Source organism: Lepidochelys kempii, chromosome 5, assembly GCF_965140265.1.
Source record: "Lepidochelys kempii isolate rLepKem1 chromosome 5, rLepKem1.hap2, whole genome shotgun sequence".
NCBI classification, from domain to species: Eukaryota; Metazoa; Chordata; order Testudines; family Cheloniidae; genus Lepidochelys; species Lepidochelys kempii.
Window position 1 is genome coordinate 34626333 of NC_133260.1, and position 24171 is coordinate 34650503.

General features: G+C 43.6%; 1 long non-coding RNA gene across 1 annotated transcript; it reads right to left on the reverse strand.

The window, feature by feature from the left end:
- On the reverse strand, positions 1–11361 carry LOC140911274 (uncharacterized). Its single transcript, XR_012158880.1, has 4 exons — positions 11274–11361; positions 3628–4018; positions 2673–2888; positions 1–240 (listed from the first exon to the last, which is right to left on the reverse strand). It is a non-coding gene; the product is annotated as an uncharacterized lncRNA (long non-coding RNA).
- Positions 11362–24171: the final 12810 nt, after the last annotated feature.

Consider the following 24171-nt stretch of genomic DNA (forward strand, 5'->3'; position numbering starts at 1 on the left):
AGTACTCCTTTTTTTAATGTAAAACGATTATGCTATGGGCAAGAGCATAATTTTTTTTTTAAAGAGCATGAAGCTATTCTAAATTGGATATTTATTTTTAAAATATTCACCCACTACACTTTATAACAGATGGAAAGCTGGTCAATTCTCCCTAGCATGGAGCCTCAGGTTACATTCACAGCTCTGCTACTGACTCCATCTGACTTTGGTTGGACAATCTCAGCATCTCCATTTCTGCATCTGTAAAACAGAAATATTGCTTGTTTACCTTTGAACTCCATTGATGAAAAGCACCATATACAGAGTGCCGACAGTCTCAATCTCTGGCTCAATGACAGAGAGAGAGAGACTGACTCTTGAGTCCAGTAATTAGGGCACCCACCTCGGGGGTGGAAGACCCTGGTCCAGTCCTCCTGCTTCATTCAATCTTTCATTATTTATCCACAATGGAATAGGAGACTGATGAAGTGCCATATCAGAATATCCCACAGTCCAGTGACCAGAGCACTCTCCTGTAAGGTGGGAGACTCCCTGTTAAAATCCTGTCTCCCACTGTGGCAGAGACAGAGACAGAGAGAGAGGACTTGACCCTGGCTCTCCCACATCGCATCTGAATGCTCTAACCAGTGAGTTAAATATTATAAAGTGAGCACCATCCTCTTCTCCAGCCATTTTTATGAGCAAGTATCCAACTCACTCCATCAAGTAGTGGCTTATATACCTAAGACGCCTGACTCCAGGTGGCTGATTCCAGTTCATGGATCACTAAGCAGATATTGGTGCCTAAGTCTAGACTGTAGGATAGCATCTATCTCAGAGAGAGAGAGGAGCAGGGTTTAGGACAGGTCAGCATCTGCCTTTGGCTGGCTTAGGCACAGAACTGCCTACAGAGCCAGAGCTAGGCATAAACAGACTAAGCAATTGCTTGGGGCCCCTAGTAATTATTAGTATGTGTTTGGGGGAGGGGGGGCAAAAATATTCTTCCTTAGGACCCCCAAAGGGCTAGCACCAGCACTGGGTGCCTAACATGCTAAGTTTGTGGATCACATTTGTAAGCACTTCTCTCTCCCCATTCATCATATAGGGAGCTTTGTGGATTGCAGTGTTGTTCTTGTGATTTTCTAGGTGTCTTAAAGTTAGGCACCATGATGCTCAGAGTTGCAATGCATATGTCCATTGGTGCATTCCACACGTACTATTTAATGTTTTTGTGAGCAATTTATCTTTTTGAAAAGGCTAATATTTTAGGTTACCCACCCCCCCTCCCAAATTAATTTACTAGCATGCAACAGATTAGGAAAAATCTTCTCTCTTTTTTAGGAATTATTCAGGAGTTTGTTACACCACTGCCTGACTGTGGAATATCCACTCAGGCAAAAAGCTCAATGGGGCTAACAGCTTCTAGCTGAAACCTCTTAGCTAGAAGCTGTAGCTAAACACAGACACTTCTACTATGCTGGAACTGAAAGGGGATTGGAGCCTCTAGAACTGTGGTTCTCTAATTTATTTGATCTGACCCCCCTTTACTTCTGTAGTAGGGAGAGGGGGGCATAAACCACAAGTACATATACCGCCACCCAGCTCTGAAGGCAGAGCGGAGAGCAGCAGCTGCTGGCCGGGCGCCCAGCTCTGAAGGCAGCGCTGCACCAGCAGCAGCACAGAAGTAAGGGTGGCAGTGTGAAAAAAAGTGATATTCGTCACTATCACTTTTCACAGTGGATTTAGAACCTCATTGCCACCCTTACTTCTGCGCTACTGCTGCCATCCAGGGCTGACAGCCAGAGACCCACTGCCTCCACATGGGGGATTGGGTCTGTGGCAGCCCGCCCTGGGGCAGTGGGACTCCAGCTGCCCTCTTTATCCCCACCTCCCTGGTGTGCATGGCCCTTCTGCAGGAGACCTAGCCACCTGGGGTTGACAACCAGCGCTCTTAAAAAATATATATATATTGCACACAGCTCATGTCTCCCTTAACATCTCCCAAACCTCCCTTGGGAGACCCACCCAATAGTTTGAGAACTGATGCTCTAGAACTTGCATTAAAGAAAAAAATTAAAGCTTGGATGTTTGAAATGTTCAGTTGATTGAACACACTGAGGCATGCTGTAAATCCGATAAGCCAAAAATGTGAGAAAGTGTTATTCTGATATACACAAAAGGAAAAAATAGAAAGACTCCAAAACTATTCCCTTCTCCTTCTAGTCATATACATGAAGATGGCTCAGAAACTGAATGAAAGGTGAGTGGAAAATCAAGAAGAATTGTCCCACCTATGGACTAGAACTTGGTCAAGAAGGAAAAGGCATGGCAGAAGCTTATATATTAGTCCCTTCATCCCAATATCAGCAGCAAAATTCTTTGGGTTATTACATAATCCCCAGCTGCAACCATTTTAGGATAGTAAATGAAGATGAACCCAGCACAATAACATTTTTAAACAGAATGCAAGTACCATTCAAATATACTCGTTTTTATGTCTGTATATCATCTATATAAAAAACAGGATAGTGATCTGTCTCTCATGGACTTCAATCTATGGCTGAAAAGCATTAAATCTTATTGGACGTGGAATATTGTTGTTTTGAACTTGCAAGAGAGCCCATAATCTTATCTCAGCTGTAAATAAACCTTTTACAGGGAAGCTACAGATACTACATTGATCTACAACTTACACATTAATGATAGCTTTGTTCACAGAGAAAATTCCACAACAGGGGAGGAAAAAAAATGCATCAGGGAGATGCTTTAATCTCAGCAGTGAAAAGATCAAAATGTCTTTTTGATGGGTAAAAAAACTTAGCATTGCAGACTATTGCCACCAAGTAAGTAGCAGCTCCAGAAGCTGAAGAATAATCCACAGAAGCATGGGCAAGTTCAACTGAGCACTTCTGTAAAAAAGAAAATTGTGATTACAAATATGCAAGATGTTTCCTATAAATCCAGGTAACTTCTCAGCAAGAATATCCTACTAAGCTTTCTCATATTGTATGCAATTTGGGACTGATCTGCAAATGTGCTGATTGCCTCCTGTCATCAACCGTGATTTACTTCAGTATGAGTTGACTGTCAAGTGCTCAGCACCTTGCAGATTCAGGCCTTTAGGGCACTAACAAGCTACAAATTCTAGAGATAGATTGAATTGTTTTTATAATTAGTTTATGCTGTGTACTTGCTGCTCTGCAATCCCAGGATATTGGGAAGTCAAGGTGGATCCAATAAAAGATTCTCACACACCTAGTCCCTTATAATTAGCTTGTTAGTTACTAAATGATGAGGTATGAAGTCAAAATGCAGAGGCCAATGCAACACAAGAGAATGCCAATGTTTGTATTTCCAGCCACAGCTGAAAGGCATTATAATTGGTTCAAAACCAATTTCAAGTGAAGTAATTACTACAAACAGCTTATTCAGCAAGCAACACCTTGGAAGGTAATTGATGGTCAGCACTGCTTAATTTGTAATGGAGCTATGAACTGTCAAGCCTAGAGGTGCTGGGGCTCAGCCCTGGCACAAATTAAGCCCTGATGGTCAGACATTGATTGCTTACTATAACCATAGCACTTTCATTTGGGGGTCTCAAAAGTTAAGCAGGTTCAGGCCAGGTCAGTACTCAAGTGAAAAACTTACCAAGAAATCCTGTGAGCTGCAGGAAGTGATGCTATTCAGTTAACAGGTGGCATGCTCCCTTAAGTGAATATGAAGGGATGTTCCATGGGCCGCTGCTAAAGATGTCTTGCAGAAGATCCCAGGATTCAGCGAATAGGATTAAGTTGTTTCTCCTTGGTAGGGTGTTTCATGGAGTGTACAGTATTTGTATTATCATAGCATCTTGGAGCCTAGTCCAGGACCAGGACTGTATAGTATCTAGCACAAACTCAGAACAAAAAGAGTGTGTCGCTGGCCCAAAGAGCTTACAATACACTACATACAAATGCCATCTTCCACGCTGAGAATGGGGGAGTTTTAGGATCTTTCCAATGTCATCTTTTATACAAAGCAAATGCTGTGACGTATGACACTATGGAGTTGTGCACATCAAGGCGAAAATGAACAAACATGTGAAGAGAAAGCCACATTATCAAAGACCTCATAAGACAGGACTAAACTTCATTTGGTAGAGTCTCATATGATGATTATAGTTGTTGTTAAATGTTTATATTTCAGTAGCACCTACAGGTCCAGCCCCATTATAATAGGCACTGACCAAACATATAACAAAGACATGGTTCCTGCCTGTAATGGGGTTCACTTACTGCTGGGTGCCTGCTTGTGGTTGGGTCTGAGGATTAGCTCCACTCAGGTCTGATGCCCTTTTCCTCCCACTGTGCCCTGCCCCCTGGACTCAAGTGCTCCCTTTTCATGACTCAGCCCTCCAGGCAAGTCACTATACCACCTTCCCCTTCCAAAGTATCAAAATCCCACTAGATCAGCTGTCCTCAGACCACTCCAGACAGTCTGCAACTCCAGGTTTCTTGCCAAACTCTGTAGCCCCAAACACACCTTCCTTGTCCCAAGGAGTGACTACAGACTACTCCCCTACAGAACTCATCTGTTCTCAACTTCCTCCATCCTTCCCAGCTGTGTTCCCTCTGCAAGCCTAAATCTTCTCCAAGGTGCAGCCTACCAGGTTAATTGACCTAATTTAACCTGCTCTGCCTTGTGTGGGGTGGATACCCCATCACACTCCCCGAAAGAGTTTACATTTAAATATGATACTCCTCCCAAACATATTTATTATCATCCCTTCAAACCCCATTCTTATCTTTACTTTTCTCTCTTTCTTTTTTGATTCTCACTTCAAACAGTGGTATAAAGTGAATTTCCATGCTTTAAATGACAGGTTTCAGAGTAGCAGCTATGTTAGTCTGTATTCGCAAAAAGAAAAGGAGTACTTGTGGCACCTTAGAGACTAACAAATTTATTTGAGCATAAGCTTTTGTGAGCTACAGCTCACTTCATCGGATTCATTCAGTGTAATGCATCCGATGAAGTGACCTGTAGCTCACGAAAGCTTATGCTCAAATAAATTTGTTAGTCTCTAAGGTGCCACAAGTACTTCTTTTCTTCATGCTTTAAATGTAATTTTTATATTGCCTTTTTTTTTTTGAGGAATGCAATATACATAACAGAAGATCTGTTGAAGAAGAGCTCACCAGCTTCAACCAACATAAACCACAAATGAAGTAGGCATGAAATAGGCACCAATGTGTCCATTGGTCATGTTCATTAAATCATGAGATTTCCAGAATAAAGTTGTCCTTTCTGTCTGCTTCTTTCCTTGTTGCCTCCCCCTTTTTTTTCCTTGATGTAAAATGACCAGGGTAGAAACAGAGGGACTTTTGTACACGTTTAGCTGAGTGTGAAGGGAGCTGTAAAATGTTCTGGCAATCAGATCTTAGTTGACTGGAATTCAGATTATTCATTGAGTGCCCTCATTGTCTGCTGAAATCTGGCAGATGAAAAATCCACCATAACAGAACATATGGTATAGAATTCCTTGTCTTAAAACTGAGTTCTGAGGTGCCTTTTCTTAATAAGACAAGACTGCCAGGGTCATTTTAAACCATGAGTCTATTTTAGGGGACCATGAGACATCCATTGTTTCTCATAATTTTATGATTGTATAATCTGGTCTTGTAACTTGTGCACAGTATCAACTTTTAAATTATAAATAATCACTACCTGCAGGAATTACCATAGCACCTTCTACGTAAAGGACATCTTTCATAAATTAAAGTACCTTGTTCCAGAATTTTGAATCAATGGACATTTCCAGAAGAGCAGGAGTTAAGTCTCATTCAGGATTTTTCCTCTTATGACTTATTGTTTGTATTGCACTAGTACCAAAGGCTGCAATCAGGATTAGGACTCCATTGTTCTAGGTACCGTACCAAGACAGATTTATGGAGATTTAAACAGATTAATGACCTATTAATATTGAAATTAGAAGAGGTCTGCTGAGCTTTGATACACAAGCTATGTTCCTATAAGTTTGGCAAGCTTCAAGTCACAGTGCAAAAATATTTATATAGTTTGGTTTTTGGATCAAAATGGTTAGAAAATGCTTTGTTTTTCCACAGACAATTTTGACTTATTGTCAAAAAACTGAAAACTAAAAAAATTCAGCCAAAAACCAGAAGTTCTGAGATAAAAGTTTTCACCGAAAACTAAAACTTTTCCCTGGAAAGTGAACAGTTTTTATGGAAATTTTTCATCCAGCTCTATTCTTGGATGATCTAAATAAATAATGTGATTTTTGTTTATTATGAAGTAGCATCTATTCCATTCTGTTAATTGATAGTTTTTACTGATGTACAGTGCCCATATGGCTTCGTAGAGGATGCTAGGATAAATTCTTAAATACATGTTGGAGTCTACCGTGGGCACATTTTTGTTCCTACTTTCTAAATACATTTGTTTTAAATGTCTCAATTCAGGGCAACTGGGTCTGTATTTCCCCTCGATGGTCCATTAAGGGACCCCACCGTCAGACTTCCAGTTCCCCAGCTGCACCTCACCTTCGTCTCTCCCTATCCTGAGCAGGGTTTCTCCAGGCTGCATGGTTCCCTGCCTTCTCTGTGAGCTCCCCAGCAAGTCAGACTGCCTAAGCAGGTCTGCACTGCTTTTCTCCTCAGAGGCTGTAAACAACGTAATTTCCCACAATTATAAGGTACCACACAGATTTTCCTATGTAGTACCTTTATTCTTAAGGTGAAAGCATTACAGAGAAAACATTAAACCAATAAAAGAACCTACAGCATGCTAACAAGCTTACTAGAGATCACCCCAATTCCATCAAGGACTTTGTTAGGAGTCAGTCCTTCAAACCCCACCAACGGGTTTTTCTGTGGTCACAAGTTCATAATCTGTTGCTCAGAACAAGCCCTCCTCCCCTGAATCTGAGAGTCATTCCTTTATATGGTTTGAGCCTCTGATCTTGTCCTCAAGGTAAAGCTTCAAAAGGCTGAGTTCTTGCATCACCAGAGCGGGTATATTTGCATACATCTCCCCCTAGAGATGTTCTGGGAAACCCACTTAACTTTAAAAGTTAATTCTTGTCTGGCATGTTGTTTCAAATAGCCTTTGAAGTTCATAATACTTCCCAGTCATGTCTCCCCGCTAGAGGCTTTGCATGCAATCCCACAATAATATATAAACATTTGCATTTTTAAATACAATGAACTCCAAACATACTTAAAACTTAATTCAATAAGGTTTGTCCAAGATACGGCAGGAAATTGCCGTAACTGTCACAGACATGACCAGCAATGAGGAGGAGGTTATTCTTGAAAGACAAAGACAGAGCATCCAATATATGTACATTTTTACTCCAACCATGCTGTACTTACATGTTCAGATTTTTATTCTATGATAAACTTCAGGAATAGTGGGGGCACAGTAATCTTTCCTCATCTTAGTGCAGCTAGAGATATTTAGTGGTAGTGAAAGCAAAGTCCATTAGTGTGAAGTTACATGTTAATCCCCATGCTCCCAACGTGGAAGCATAAAACTCTTTGGAGAGAAAATCCAATTAGAAATGTTGGCTTCTTTTGGCTTATGATATTCATTCAGTTCTACAGATGCTACCAATAGGAATAACAAATGTCTCTGGTAAATGTAGTCTGAAACTTAGATGTTGAACATCTTCTTAAGACATTAACTGTGATTAGTTCAAACAAAGGCAATTATTCAGCTAACAGCCACCCCTGTCACTGATATAAAAGGCAAAGAGAGAGATACTTGATAGAGGAAGTCCAAGGATCTGCAGCTGGCAACCTGAGGGTTCAAGAAGATGTGACAGGCCTGTAGGCCTGGCTTGACATGAGTAACTGGACTTGGGTGAGGCCTGATATGTTGGGAGACAGGATTAGGGAGGTAAATGGATCAACAGGTTGGAAGCAGAATGTCTGTACTACCTAAAATAATGGGGAACACCCAGGGAGCCATTTACAATAGCCAAGATAACAATGGATAAAGTAAACCTGGAACATAAAATGAGGTAAAGAGTAAATTGTGCATGGGCAGTGCATGCTGTGCAGGGATTGGTGCCTACAAAGTGACCAAGCCAGTCCCATACTGTGCACTGCAATGCACAGGAAATGCGGTGTCATACGTAAATGTATATAACGGAAGAGATTTGTTGTGTAACTTTGAATGTGTGGTATGTGCTATACTGATCAACTCAGTGCAGCTTTGCTGTATGCCAGATAAAGGAACCCCAGTGTCGAGACTGGACTTGAACTGAGTTCTTGGGGAACCAAGTGGATGAGGTCTTGGGGAAACCCCAGCAAAGTCTACAAGTACAGTCTGATAACTTTAGAAAGTCAGCAATAAACCTGCATGTGACAGGCAGTTGCTGGAATCGTATCCTGTAGAGATCCAGAAAGACATGGGAATGGAAAAGGAACTGATTCTTAGATAGTTAAGAATATTTTTGATGAGAAGAACTTGGGGAAATATTAAATTGAGTCCAAAAGGCCCTCTGCTGTATTTAATTTATGTGTCTTAGAGTAGAGGGGCCAGCTGTAGAGAGTTACATTTATTAATGATACTTGGGGGAGTGACGAAACTGCTTGGAGTAACTAAAACTCAAAAGATTTGCACATCTGCTTTATAAATGAACTAACATACTGACAAATGTGAAAAAAACACTATGCAATTGGCAAAATATCACCACAGGATCCTCGGAGGACCACGGACAAACATCAAGGGGAAGGCGGAAGCAAGACCTCTTGGTCAAAAACCTATCACATTTAAAGTCTGTCTTCCTGCAGCAGCTTCTATCCCACATACGTACACATACTTTGCTCCTGTTGTACCGACTCTGCTGCAATGAGGCGTAGGTAAGAGTTCCTGCAGCCAAGCAGGGTACATTAGAAGGAAGGAAATCAGAAATCAGAAATCAGAAAAGGATTGTACATTTCACCCATTCTCCTCCCTCTTCTCATTTCCAAAAATGATCATTTGGCTTTTAGATGATTCTGCTATCAGAATAACAACAGGAAACTTAAATACAAAGGTTAATGGGCCAGGTGAGAAGAAGCCAAAATAGTTAGAGGACAAATTCTCACTCAGACATATGAATGCTATTCTGGAGTAACTCCAATGAATAAGGAGGAACTTGCACCTAAAGTCCCTAACTAACCAAGAACAGACAGAATTCAGAAACATAATAAATTTGGCTTTGCTTGTATGTGTGTGTATTTCATCTTTATGGTTTGATGTTTTCTACTCCTTTATTACATTGCCATTCCCTCTCTTCATTAACGGTAATATCTTCCAAAGAAGGGAAATAGGTTGATATATGAATGTAGACCTGGATGGTGACTTTTGCATGATCTGTAATCTGACATGTATTGGGCATGCATCTAGCAAGGTCTGACAACAATCTAGTCTGGGAATAATGAAGGCCAATAATAAAACCTCAGTGGCTGAAACTTCCAAGTTTGGACCTATGGGGACTCTATTTCTTAAATGAAAAACAAAAACCTTTGTAACAAAATGGATGTGATCCTTAAATGAGAACCTTGTATCCAAAAGATTTTAAAAATTGTCTGATGCATAGAGGGAGTATTAGAGCCTGAATTCACTTCAAGAACATGCTTGACTTTAAGCATATGCTTAAGTTCATCCCAATTCAGCAAAGCACATAAGGACATACTTAAGTACCATTAACTTAAGTCAGGTTTCAGAGTAACAGCCGTGTTAGTCTGTATTCGCAAAAAGAAAAGGAGTACTTGTGGCACCTTAGAGACTACCCAATTTATTTGAGCATAAGCTTTCGTGAGCTACAGCTCACTTCATAACTAATTTATTTGAGCATAAGCTTTCGTGAGCTACAGCTCACTTCATAACTAATTTATTTGAGCATAAGCTTTCGTGAGCTACAGCTCACTTCATCGGATGCATCCGATGAAGTGAGCTGTAGCTCACGAAAGCTTATGCTCAAATAAATTGGTTAGTCTCTAAGGTGCCACAAGTACTCATTAACTTAAGTGTTCTTAGATGTGCTTCACTGTTTTGCTGAATATGGTTGAATTTAAGCATGTGTTTATTAGTAAAACACATATTTAAATTCATTTCTGTACCAGGCCTAAGTGACAGTGTCATAAGAACATAAGATGGCTCTATTGGGTCAGACCAATGGTCCATCTAGCCAAGTATCCTGTTTTCTGATGCGGCTGTCTGCCAGGTGCTTCAGAGGGAATTAACAGAACATGCAATTATTGCATGATCCATCCCCTGTCCTCCAGTTCCAGCATCTGGCAGTCAGAGATTTAGAGACACCCAGACCATGGAGTAGCATCCTTGACCATCTTGGCTAATAGCCATTGATAGACCTTTCCTCCATGAACTTATCTAAGTCTTTTTTTAACCTAGTTATACTTTTGACCTTCGAAATATACCCTAGCAACAAGTTCCACAGACTGATTGTGTATTGTGTGAAGAAGTACTTCCTTTTGTTTGTTTGAGGGACTGTGGGTCTTGTGTTATGTGAAGGGGTAAATAACACGTCCTTATTCACTTTCTCCACCCTAGTCATGACTTTATAGACCTCCATCTTATCCCCCTTTACTCATCTCTTCTCCAAGCTGAACAGTCCCAGTCTTTTTTAATTTCTCCTCAAAGGGAAGCTGTTTCGCACCCTGATCATTTTTGTTGCCCTTTTCTGTACCTTTTCCAATACTTGCAAACCCTTTTTGAAATGGGGTGACCAGATCTGCACTCAGTATTCAAGGTGTGGGCATATCATGGCTTTATATAGTGGCCTTATGATATTTTCTGTCTTAATATCTATCCATTTCCTAATGGCACCTAACATTCTGTTAGCTTTTCTGACTGCTGCTGCACACTGAACAAATTTTTCAGAGAACTATTCACAATGACTCCACGATCTTTCTTGAGTGGTAACAACCAATTTAGACCTCATTATTTTGTTTGTATAGTTGGGATTATGTTTTCCAATGTACATTATTTTGCATTTATCAACACTGAATTTCATCTGCCATTTTGCTATCCCGTCACCCAGTTTTGTGAGATCTCTTTGTAACTCTTCACAACTTTGGACTTAAAACATAAGTCACAACATAAAATCTGAAAGCACTAAGAACATGTATGTAGAAATTTACATTACGCTTATGCTGCAGGGCTCCCATGGAATCATAAAAACATCTAGGAATAATATTGGTCTAATAACAGAATTTTAGGGTTTATAAACTAGATTGAGGATTAGTAATTTTGTTGAAGGAAATGGGAATATGAAAAAAGCTTACGTCAGTTGCAGGTGATAACCTCCAAGGATCACTTTTTAATTTAAAAGCAGGAAATATTGGTAGAGATTTGGAACTCTGAGAAAAAGTAGACAGGGTAGATAATATAACCCTATTGACTGAAACAAAAAAGATCATTAGACAAGCTTACAAAGAAATCTCTGAAGGATTTTCAGGTTTTAATTGTAACTGGCCATCAAGCATTTTGAGATACTTTTGTAGGAAAGATATTACACACATTTGTGACGTGATGTACACTTAGGAGAGAAATGCTGAAGCACTAATATACCAAAAGAATCCTGCTGACCAAGCAAATCAATTACAGTACTTTCCTCTCCACTGGAACATTTGGTACATTTGTGAACTTCTAAGAAAATGAATCTCAGAAGACAGTGCAGTGCTATAAAATAACCATGGAAACAGGAGGAAGGAAGCATACCTAACAGCAAGTATTTCTCCCCCTCCAATTGTACTATTTAGCACGCACAGTATGTCCAGGGTCAGTAGCAGGGTCATTATTGAATAGATTCTCAGCGCCATCCATCTGCCCCTCTGATTCCCCTGACACAGCTCACAAATTCAGATTTTCTAATGGTATCTTTACTGTATTTTAAAATATGCCTCTAAATTGTAGGAATAGCATAAATTGAAATAATAACTAAATATTTTCCAATGGCCATGCCCCTTAGACTCACTAAGAGGTCCTCACTCAACAAAGTCCACACCCATCTCTTTCCACCCTCTCATGAAATGCTCAACCTGCTTAACAAAATGGAGATCAATCCTGCACACTCAGTTCTGGACACATGGCTTACTAGCTGAAATAATCTCACTGGTTTTAATAAGGCTACTCAATGTAGTAAGCACTACATCTTGTAATAAGTTTTTGCAGCATTGGGCCCCTAAAGTGTACTCATTTCTCTTTTACTTAGATGTTGAAGGGTACATTACATTAAATTGCAGCAAGGGAGATTTAGGTTAGACATAAGGAAATACTTCCTAGCTGTAAGGATTATTAAGTACTGGAACAAATTATCTTCTGAGGGATGGTCTAGGTAATACTTAGTCCTGCCTCAGTTCAGGGAACTGGACTAGGTGACATATCGAGGTCTCTTCCAGACTGACAGATCTATGATTCTATGTGGTAGCCTCCCTCTCTAGAAAACAGGATACAGAAAATAGACAGGATTTTTTTTTCTCCAAGATACAGCTGGAGTAACTACGTTTTGACAGAGCAATCTGTTATAACTGCCATCTTTTAGAAGCTGGTTCAGCAAGATACTTAACCATGTGCTTAAATCCCACTAAAGTCAATGGGACCTAAGCTTATACTCAAGTGCTCTGCTGAAATAGAACCTTAGTTTGTTTCTTTAAAATGTTGTACATATTGATTGATTGATTTTTTGTATGGAGCTCTAAAACAAAATACAATGGGCCAAATTCCATTCTAACTTTCCACTGGTTTAAATCCAGAGTAATTTTAACTTCAGTGCAGTTACTTCAGTTATCCTGACCCTATATTTAAAATTACATACCAAAAACATTAAAAGAATGTTACATTTGCAAAGTCAAGCACTCAAAAGTTAAGAAATGCCAGAAATAAGGTTGTTTGTGCCATGTGCTAGGCACTGTATGCACACAAAAATACAGTCATTGCCCAAAGAATCTGTGGTCCTCACTCCTTTTATTTACTTAAGAGGCACACTTATATGATCCTGATAGTAGTGGCATGCTGTATCAGTAAGCAGAATATCTTTCTATTTATCCTTCTATTTGATTTTGGAACAATGTTTGGGGTCAGCCCATGAGTTGCAGCACTTGCCTGACATGCAGCCCCCTCAAAGGCAGGGTCCCAAGTGCCCTGTTAGTTTTTTTGTGCATAAAGGCAGCCTTATACGTACATTAACCCTCACCTCTGAGTACAGTTTTAATAGTCTAATTTCATTTCATTTCTGTTGTGTTTTTCAGAACACATAATGCATCTTAACACATTGCCTGAAATATTCACAACATTCCTTGGTAATTTCGTGTCATTTAGAAGAGAATACCGGTTTTGTCTGTAGCAGCAATTTGTTGGCTTTGGCCTTTCCTGAGAGAGAAGATCCAGTCTTGCAAGATACCGATCATGTTCAGCTGCCAGGAAGAGTCCAGTCCTATTCCTATTAAAAGCAACAGGATTATCGCCATTGTCTTCAATGGGAGCAGTATTATCTGACCTTTGTATTATGGGCCTAACCCTTCCAAATTTCTGGGACTCTTTCCATTAACTTCAATGGGCTTTGCATCAGGTCCTATGTGCCCTGTTTAAGAACCAGATATTACGCACACTTAACAAAATGAATCTCAGTTCTTGAGTTCTAGGCGATTCTTGGACCTCACTTGTTGGGACCATTAGCACCTGAAACTACAGTGTGGTAGAAGTGATGTCCCTTAGCCCTCAGGCACTAGGTAGCAGTGCATGATGTGTCACTTCTGTGCACCCTTTCTAGACTAGTCAAATACCAGCACAGGCTCAGAGGAGAATGACAGCCCTCTCAGCCTCTTCCAGCATTACTGTTTGTTGAAAATAATTTCCCTAATAAGTTTATTAGGTTTACCTTGACTCAGTTTCCACACAAGCATTCCTTTATTAATCCAAAGACCACCTCGGTGTTGGTTACATCCAAAATATCAATATAAGCATATACACCCCTATATTCTATATCCTAGAAAGAATACAGTTATAAGCATTGGCTGAATACTTGCCACTGGATCAGACCCAGGGGACACTCTCCTATCAGAGGGGTAAGGAAAAGCTCTAACAAAAAACCCCTAGAAAACTTTGCTTTTTATACCCTATAACAAACAAGTGATATCATTGCTGGTTATTGGACCTTAGCTATTTAGGGCTGCACTCTGTTCTCTTCAAAGTTTTTCTGCTTATCCCACCTTGCCATACTATTTCCCAACTTCTAAGCAATTCTAACCAATTATTTACTGCACCTGCACCATGTTCTTTATTTCCCAAACCTTAAATAAGGTAATGCTGGTATTGCAAAGGGTCACTACAAGTTTAACACAAGTCCCTCTTTCAGTTCATTCTTTTTGGTCATATGCTTTGAACCTATTGCTCATGCTAATATCCAGACTCAATTTACAAATAAAATAGTTCAGTCAGATCTAATGTGGGCCTATATTCCTATACTGTTTCTCCTTTCCACTGAACATCTGCGTTTCCCACAGCTGTATTAGTCTGAAGAGGAATCTCATTTTATTATCTTCTGCTCATATTTATAACCTCAGTTCATATTATTTCTATTGATTGCTATATTTAATCTACAGTGCACCTCTTGATAAGAGACAGCATGGCAGTTAACGTACTACCATATAATCTTATGAATTCAGGTCAAAGGCTACACTTCAATCTGTAGCTGCCTCTCTAAGGTAAACTGTCCTGAGCACAACTGAGGAAGTGAGGTAGCTTGTTGTTATTGTTTTTAAATGGTTCAATCAAAATAAACTGAATAGACTCCCAAAATGAACCAAGTGAGGCCACATAATTACCCTTCAAGTATCTTTTTACCTATCCAACTAGCTACATTTGACCTGCTTTGGAAAAAGCAATGTACCTTAGAACTCAGCCTCAAACTGTAGTTCATTTCCAAAATCAAGACTGCTCCTCAACCCATGAAAGAACTTGCAATAAGAGGCAACAAAACTTGATCCTTTGGGCAAGATACTGAGCCCTGAAGTGTTATCCTTCTGAAGTTATCACTCTCCACCCTGTGTCCTCTTCCCTCCAATAGACAGAATGCCAGGAATACCCTTAGGCAGGGATGGGGATGGGTGGAGCAGCCACACAATGTGGCCTCTGCACTCCTCATACACCAGGGAGAGGGCATCCCGAAGAGTATTGGGGCAGACTGAGGTGGCAGACACTGGTTCTGTCCTAATTCAGATCCAATGACTGGCTGCACCACATGTACGGTGCTTGAAGGGACAGTGACTACTATTTTAGTTCAACGATCAGAACAGCAGCAGCAATGGGGTTACAGAAGGGCTGCCCCAAAGCCCTAGGGCTTGCCCCTGAGTTTGGCGCATGGATTCCATCCCAGCCTAACCTCCCAGTTAGGTCTTGATCCTTAGCCCACTGAAGTCAATAGAAAAGCTCCTATTGACATCCATTGACTACAATGGGTGCAGAATAAGGCACTTAGTTGCCAACACATGCCCATTTCCTTTGAATTTGTACAGGAAGGTTGAAGAAGAATATTATCCTTTTATCATAACGCTGCTCTTTGCAGAGCTGTTTGGACACTTTGTGGCATTTGAGCCACAGGTTTAAGATAGTTCTGTCAGCTGTTATAACACACAACATACATTGTTTCCATTCTTTTTACCACTCCCCTCACCAAATCACAGATTTGTCTTCCCCCTAATAAATCACAGTAATAATTAGGCTAAACGTCATATGAAATTGCTACTTACCTTACAGTAAGTATGATTCTTCAGGATGGAGGTCTATGTGGAGGATCCCACACATGGTGTGCTGGCGCCCCTTCACAGGAGTTCGGAAGTTTTACTCTAGCAGCATCCTCTAGCGGTCGCCCATGTGCCCTCAGGCTCTTGTGCTCTCCCTCCCAAGAGCATAATGGGTAAAGCAACCCCAACCGCCAGCCAGTGCCTTTGCCACCCAGAATTTGAATGATTAGACTCTGAGTTGTGTGGATGGAGGATGGGTTTTGGGATCCACATTCGCAGGCCATCTCAAAGAACCACAGTTACTGTAAGGTAAGTAACTACTTCTTCTTCTTCTTCGAGCTCCTGTGCATGTGCTTAACAAGCATTTCACCTCCTTGGAGGTGGGAGTGAGGAATTTGTCAAAACAAGGATGATAGGACTGCTCTTCCAACTTGAACATCTGTTCCTGCTAACACCTCTAATGAACTGTGTCCAGTACATGTGTGCACTGAAGACCATGTTTGCTCTACGTATTTCCACCAGAAAAATCTTGCTGAAGCATGCTTTGGAGAGGTCTGTGCTCTCGCAGATTAAGCTGAAATGTTCGAAGGATGATCCATCTTGTTAATCTCATAGGCTATTTGAATACAACTCAAAATTCACTGCAACAGTCTTTGTGACAATATAGATTCACCCTTAGTTTTGCCACTATATGCTATAAATAACCTAAGAGTTTTACTGAAGGGTCTCACTCTGTTCAAATAATACAGAAGGGCTCTCTTGCTACCCAACATATGCAGTTTTCATTCTGCTGGAGAGCTGTGTGGTCTAGGGAAGAAAACTGGAAGGTGGATATACTGGGTAAGATGAAAATCAGAACAGACTTAGGATGTGGTCTTAATGTGATGATATCTGCATGAAAAACAGTGTATGGAGGCGTAAGAGTGATCTGCCCTGTTAATGGCTTGGGGAAGAGGAGATAAGGACCAGCCTACCCTACTCCAGGGGAATCAGCTGACACAGCTGAACAGCAGCTCATGATTGGCTCGCTCTCTCAGCTGGATAATAAAAGAGGGCCCAGCTCCGGGGAGGGAAGAGAACCAGGAGAGAGAGTCAGGTGAATACTCTTCTGTAATCAGAGTAGGAGGCTACAGGCAAATGGGTCCTGTGGCCCTTCCTCCTCCCTCACCCCCAGGGTTGGGGAAGGGCCTGCCCAGTAGCTACCGGAGGCCAGAGGGCCCCAGTTTAAACCCTTACCCAGATTGTTGTTTGTTCGTTTCTTTGTGAAGATAATAAATAGAGCCCTGAAGGAAGGGACAGAAACTAAGCTGGGTCTGGGACAGTGGATTCTTTCTGCTTAACTGATCTGCTAGAACATTGATCTGACCTGGTAAGAGCAATGCTATGATGTTGACGTGATTCAGGATGCACCATTCCCACAGCAGCATTGCTTGCTGACAAAAAGTGTGATCTTGCTGCTCCCCCTCTCCCGCTTTCCCGCCCGTCCCCCGTGCCCTTGTCTGTTTATATAGTACATCACTGTGGAATTATCCATCGCCACCTGAACTGAAAGTTTTCATTATTGGGGAAATGACCTTCAGGCTATTTATCTTAGCTCTAAGATTTGGTCATGAAATCTTTTGTCAGCCATATCCTGTATATTTGAAAATGGTTAGGTGAGCACCCCAGCCCATTCTGGAAGCATCAGTTTTCAAATTTGTGGGATTCAGATGTTAAAAAGGGATCCCTTGAAACACATTGTTGGGATTCATCCACCATTGTAGGATTTGTTGCAGGAGACTATTCAAGGTGAAGAGGGCAGTGATAGGGCAAAGGAGAGTTAGGCAAGATGTGAGCAAAACTAATTAAATTAAAATAGACAAGCTTATTCTGATGTTTGCTTCAGGTATATCAATATCATGCTTTCAAAGGCTCAAGACAAGACTCTTGTCATTCATACCACTCATCTGCAAACAGACACTGGCAAAATATTTCCAATAACGTGAAAGTATGGAAACAGTAACTTCCAGCTGAGAAAAGCTTAGCCCAGTGTAGTGGCTTGGAGTGGTTCCTCCCCTAGAGGGAGGCCATTCCTCCTTGTTTCCCCACCAAATGGCTGAGAACTGATCAACAGGGGATTAGCACCAATAACAGTCAGGCCCAGCCTTCTGGGTGGGGCTGAACAAAGGCAGTCTGTGGCCCAGCTCCCTGGCTGGGGCAGAAAGCGAATAGTCTACAGCCCAGCTCCCAGGCTGGGGCAGACTGAAAGCCGGCAAGCGCAGGCTGGCCATCTTAAGGTGGGTAGGCTACCACCCCAGCAGTGGGGTTGGCAACAGGGGGTAGGGGAGACCCACCCTACTCTACCAGGTCCCAGCCCAGGGTCCTAACAGTGGTAGAGAATCCCACCACTGGGTCGGTGGGGATCCTGCCAAAATACGCTGACCATCATTTCAGCAACACAACTGGACTAATGTCTGGTTTTCCTGGGCTACTTGCTTACCCCTACCTGTTCGTAAGGCTTTGTCGCTCTTGGACCCTCAGGCTCCTTGGGGTACTTGACCACTGGCAGTTCCAGTAGCTCCTCAGAGTACTCAACAGCTGGCAGTTCCAACATCTCTTTGGGGTATTTGCCTATCGGCAGCTCCTCCAGATATTCCTCTAGAGGCAGGGGTTGATACAGCTCGGTCCCTGGTTCAGGAGCTTGCACAGCATCCAACGTCTTCACTGGCTCTGCCTCAACTAAACTGGATGCCCCACCTCTTATACTTCCTGTTCCACCCCTCTACTTCCAGAGTGAAGGCTGGGCCCAACCTGGCTCTGCTCACCAGGGGGCAGGGAGTGGTTCCTCCCAGTCAAAGTTAGAGGGAGATCACTCCACCTTGCTACACATCCCTCTCCTAAAGTCCAGCTCCCGGTCCCCGGGGCTGTGTGACTCATTTTCCCCCAGGTGTGATAGGAAGTCCACATTCGTGTTGTCCTTTCCTGCCCAGTGATGGACGGTGAACACATACAGCTGAAGGATAAGGTATCAGTGCATCAGTCTGGCATTGGTTTCCTTCATCGTGTTCAGCCATTTCATGGGAGCGTGGTCAGTCACTAGCACAAATGGGTTGCCCAGAAGATAATGCCAGAGAGCATCCACAGCCCGCTTAACAGTGAGAGCCTCTTTTTCGATGACAGAATAATTCTTCTCATGAGAGAACAGCTTCTGGCTGATATACAGAATGGGGTGCTCCTCCCAATTGATCTCTTGGGAGAGAACAGCCCCAAATCCCACCTCCGAGGCGTCTGTCTGGATGATGAATCCATGGACGAAGTCAGGGCTGTACAGCACCCACTCCTGACACAGGTGAGTCTTAAGGGTCTGGAAGACCTCCTTGCACTCAGCAGTCCAGTGTACGTGCTGCAGACTGTCTTTGGTTAGGAGCTTGGTTAGGAGGGCCACAATGGAGGCAAACTGGAGGACGAATTGATGGTAGTAACTGGCTAATCCCAGGAACCGGAGCACTTGTTGCTTTGTGGTGGGTGGTGGGCAGGCCTATAAGGCCTGGACCTTTCCTATGAGGAGAATGTACCTGTTCTTGGCCCAGTGTGTATCCAAGGTAGGTTGTCTCTTGCCACCCGATCTGACACTTCTTGGGGTTGGTGGTTAGGCCTGTGGAATGGCTGCCACTTAGTTGAAATGGTCTTCCTAGCACCAACTGTATGTCACTACATCATTGAGGTATGCTGTGGCGTAGGAACTGTGAAGATGCAGGAGGGGATCCATTGGACTCTGGAAGGTTGCAGGGGTCCCATGGAGACCGAAGGGCATCAAGATAAACTGGTAAAGCCTGGTTGGTGTGGCAAATGTGGTCTTCTCTCTCAAACTTAGTTCAAGGGGGATTTGCCAGTAGCCCTTTGGGAGATCAAGGGTGACAATGAAGTGAGCCTCCTGCAGGTGGTTGAGTAATTCATCTATCCAGGGCATCGGGTATGCATTGAATTTGAAGATAGTATTGACCCTCCAGAAATTGATGCAAAAGCTCAGAGTCCCATCGGGTTGTGGCACCAACACAATGGTGCTGTGCCACTCGCTCTAGGGCCTCTCGATAACACCCAGATCAAGCATCGCTTGCACCTCCTTCTCAGTTACCTCCACATTTGCCATGGGAGAAGTTGTGTCACCTCATGGATTACCACTTCAGGGTCAGTCTGGATGGCATGGTGCAGCAGGGATGGTCTGGCCAGATAGGGCAGTGAAAGTTTTAGAGAAGGCCTTCAACAAGCTCCGAGTCTGTTTCCGTTGTTCCTCAATGAGGGTGTCCCCAAGTTGCGGTTCCTCACGGCCAGCAGCTGCTGAGATCTGAGGCCCCAGGTCCAGCTTAGGGGGGCATGGGAAAATCAATAGATCCTTCCGTTCTTGCTATAGATTCAGGAAGTTGACACGATATAGTTGCTTTTTCTTCTGTAAGTTCAGGTGTCGAATTTTATAAGTTACAGGCCCCACCCAATGGATTACCTCATATGGCCCTTGTCAGCAGGCCAGGAGCTTGGATTTATCAGAGGGTAGCAGGAGCAGGACCCGGTTACCGGGTTCAAAAGTCTGAAAATGCACCCCCCAGTTATAAGTTCACTCCTCAGCCTCTTAGGTGGCCCACACGTTCCCTTTCACCAAAGTCCCGAAGTGAGTCAGGTGCTCCTGGAGTTGGAAAACATACTGCAGGAGTTTCTGGGATGGCAATGGTGGTGCTCCCTGGTCTTGTGTATCAGGTAGAGCAATCCCTGGGGCTCATGCCCATAAAGTAGCTCGAATGGGGAGAACTTCATGGAGGACTGAGGCACCCACTGGATGGCCAACAGCAGGAGCAGAATCAGCTGGTCCCACCGGCAAAGCTCTCCCAGGGGGAATTTGCTCAGCATTTCCTTCAACGTCTGGTTAAAACTCTCAACTAGTCCATCTGTCTGGGGATGGTAGATGGACGTGAGTAATTGTTTGACCTCCAGGAGCCCACACACTTGCCAGCATAGCCAGGAGGTGAAGTTGGCACCCTGGTTGATAAGAATCTCCTGAGATTAGCCCACCTGGGCAAATACCTTCAGAAGCTCTTCCTCAATATTCTGGGCCATGATGCTCCATGGTGGAATAGCTTCTGGGAACCAAGCGGCATAGTCCAAGATGACCAGGATGTAGAGGAACCCAGCAACACTCTTTGGGAGGGGTCCCACGAAGTCCATGGTGATCGACTCAAAGGGAACCACAACCACCGGCAAGGAATCTAGGGGAGCCTTCAGTACCCCCCGCAGGGCCTCTAGCTGGCATTCAGGGCATGAGTTACAATAGCTCTTGATGTTCTGATTCACCCCAGGCCAAAAAAACCATGCCAGAACTTGGGATAGGGTCTTCTTGTGTCCCAGGTGGCTCACCGGCGGGGACATAATGGGCCAATTTCAAAACGGCATGACAGTGACATTGGGGCACCACCACCTGGGTACAGGTTGCTTGGGTTTGGGAGTCTCGGTTGACATTATAGAGACTGTTGTTAGATAGCTTGAACTGGGGCTAGTGGTTTGCTCCCTGGGGATTGGTTACCTCTCCATTGATCATGACTAGCTGCTCATAGTCCCTTCCAATCCTGATATTCTATGATTCTATGATATGCCCAGCTTAATGTGGTGTCTTCCCTCTGATCCTGGCTAAAGTCAATGCCCAGGCTGGGGCCCTTCTTGCCAGTTGGAGAGAGGGGGGGTTGCAGCCTCTCTGCCCAGGTTGTCAAGGTCATGATCCTTCTCTGGCTCACATCCTGCCTTTAGGGTATCTCCCCCCAAGGCCACTGGCACAGGGGTGGTCCCCAGGTTCACAGTTCTCAGGACTTTGGGGAAGTCCAGCCAGTCCCTTCTCAGGATCACAGGGTAGGCGAGCCTAGGTGCCAGCCCTACCAACATTGGTCACGTCACCTTGCTCATGGTCAGTGGGACCCGGGCACTGGGGTACAGTTTCATATCACTGTGGATGCACTGTAGGCAGATCAACCTGAGGCTGGGATCCACCGGAGGAGCCAGCTGTTGGCGTACGAGCGTCTGCCCACAGCCCGAGTCAACAAGGGTTGGTAGTCCACCAACAACTACTGGGATTGTAATTTTTGCGATGGGCTGCTTGCAGGCACAGGACTCCCACGTGCAGACCTGGCCAAAGGTACAGCCCATCAGAGAGCACTCCGCTGCAGGTGTCTGAAACAGCCACAGGAGAAACAGGGTCCTGATTCTGGACATCTGGGCTATGTCTCCTGGTGTGGCGGGTATGCAGGGGGCTTGGGTTCCAGGGCCTTCCTTCCATGGGGGCCACTCCAGGCTCTCCTCAATGTGCTGGGGTTACATGGCGGGGCTCGGTATCCCCTCGTCTATGCTGGCTCCTCGGGGTGGACCGGGTGGCGACTTGTGGGCCGAAGCTCTTCTCCGGGCTTTTCAGGGTCGACCCCGACAACTGGCTTGGATCTCCAGCCTGACTGGGGCCTTAGTGGCCAGGAAGTCCTCCATGAGGACAGCGGGGCTGTGTTGGAGCATCCAAGCCTTCCTGTAGGGTGGGAGGATGTGGGTGAATTGGTCCAGGGTGATTGTTCAGCCACCTCAGTGGCAGAGTGCTGGTTGGGCTGAAGCCACCACATGTATGTGTCCTTCAGCTCTTGGGCAACTGTCTGCAGTCAGGCATCTGGAGGGTACACCATCCCCCAAAACTGCTGTCAGAACACCTCCAGGGTTAGGACTACGGCCTCTACTGTCCCATAATCCTGGGCCTCATCGGCAGGGAGCCTACAGTAGGGGGCCATCCCTATTAAATATGGGGCCAGGATGATGGGCTGCTGGTCAGGTGGCCACCAGGAGGCTGAGGTGACCTGCTCGAACGTCATAAGGAAAGCCTTGGGGTCATTGTTGGGTCCTATCTTTGCTAACTCTGTGGGCATGGTAGGCACAGCCGGCATTGCCACACCGGTGGGGCTAGGGATGCTGGGACCGGGCAGCAGGGCAGCCAGTTCTCAGAGCAACTGTTGCTGTTGAACTCCAGGTTGCTGCACAAGTTGCTGTTGCAGCTGGGTTGCCTGCTGCTGCTGCTGGCTCTCCGCCAGCCACTTAATCAGTTTCTCAACCTCCATGGTTACAGATGGTCACGGGGGGAGAGGTGAGAGGGGGAATTCTCTGCAGTAGTCTCAGCCCCTTGTCTCAGGGGTGGGGTCTTGTCCGCATTCTCCACCAAGTGTAGAGGCTTGGAGTGATTCCTCCCTGTCAGTGTCAGACGGAGGCCACTCAGCCTTGCTACACCAAGTGGCTGAGACCCAATCAACAGCGGATTAGCACCAATAACACTCTGTAGCCAGCACTCTGGCTGGGGCAGGCAGCAAACACAGTCAGGCTCAACCCTCTGGGTGGGGCTGAGCAATAGCAAGCAGTCAGGTTCAAGCCCTCTGGCTGGGGCAGACAGTCTGTGGCCCAGCTCTCTGGCTGGGCAGACAGCAAACAGTCAGGCTCAAGGCCTCTGGCTGGGGCAGACAGCCAACAGTGTATGGCCCAGCTTATAACAGTTACAATTACACCATAAAAAGGAAGAATGAAAGCAGAAAGCTATTTAGAGTCAGCATCAGAAGGGACTGGCGAAAGTCAGCCTGAACAAAAACACTCACTATTAGAGATTTCTATGAAAAAGCTACTGTAGTAGAACACATAAAGAATATTATATGACAATATAGGAAGACTGTGAAATCTATTATGCAAATAAAAGGATATTAACAACAATTTCTTGCAGTACAGATATTACAGGAAAGACATGTGGAGCCCTTTCAACTACTGTATACATAATTCCCTTCCTTTTCAATTTTATTTTGTTCAAGATTTCCTGGGGATTTATCAATGTTTATTACAAAAATTAAAAAAGGGTAAAGATCAGTGCAAAAAATTAAATTCACAGTTTTCTGGGTAAATATTGTGATTAATCCTGGAGGATGGGAGGACAGAAAAAAGTAACAAATACAGAAATGTAGGAGATGTGAAAGTAAAAGCAGTTTAAAGCTGTGGTTGTTTATTTCATTAACTCTCTTTAGCTGCATAGTATGTAACAGTACTGGCTGGTACCTGAACCTATTGGAGCCCCAAGATACTGTGACAAACACATGTTAATGTGACCTGCTATAGAATTTTAATTGAACACATATACCTACTGTAATGTGTTGCACTTTCTTAAAATAATCAGTATTCTCATGCACTGGAGTGGTCCAAAATTTGGATGAAAATAGGTAAAAACTTAACTGCTTTGGTAAAAACTAGGAATTTTTTGATAAAAACTGGCAAAAACTAAAAAAGGGACCTTATACATACAAACACACAATTCTATAAAAATGACACATTTTGCACATGTAGTTGTAAACATCTAATCATTGAATCCTCTATTCCCCTCATATGAGCATACTGTAGTAAGAACATAAGACCGGCC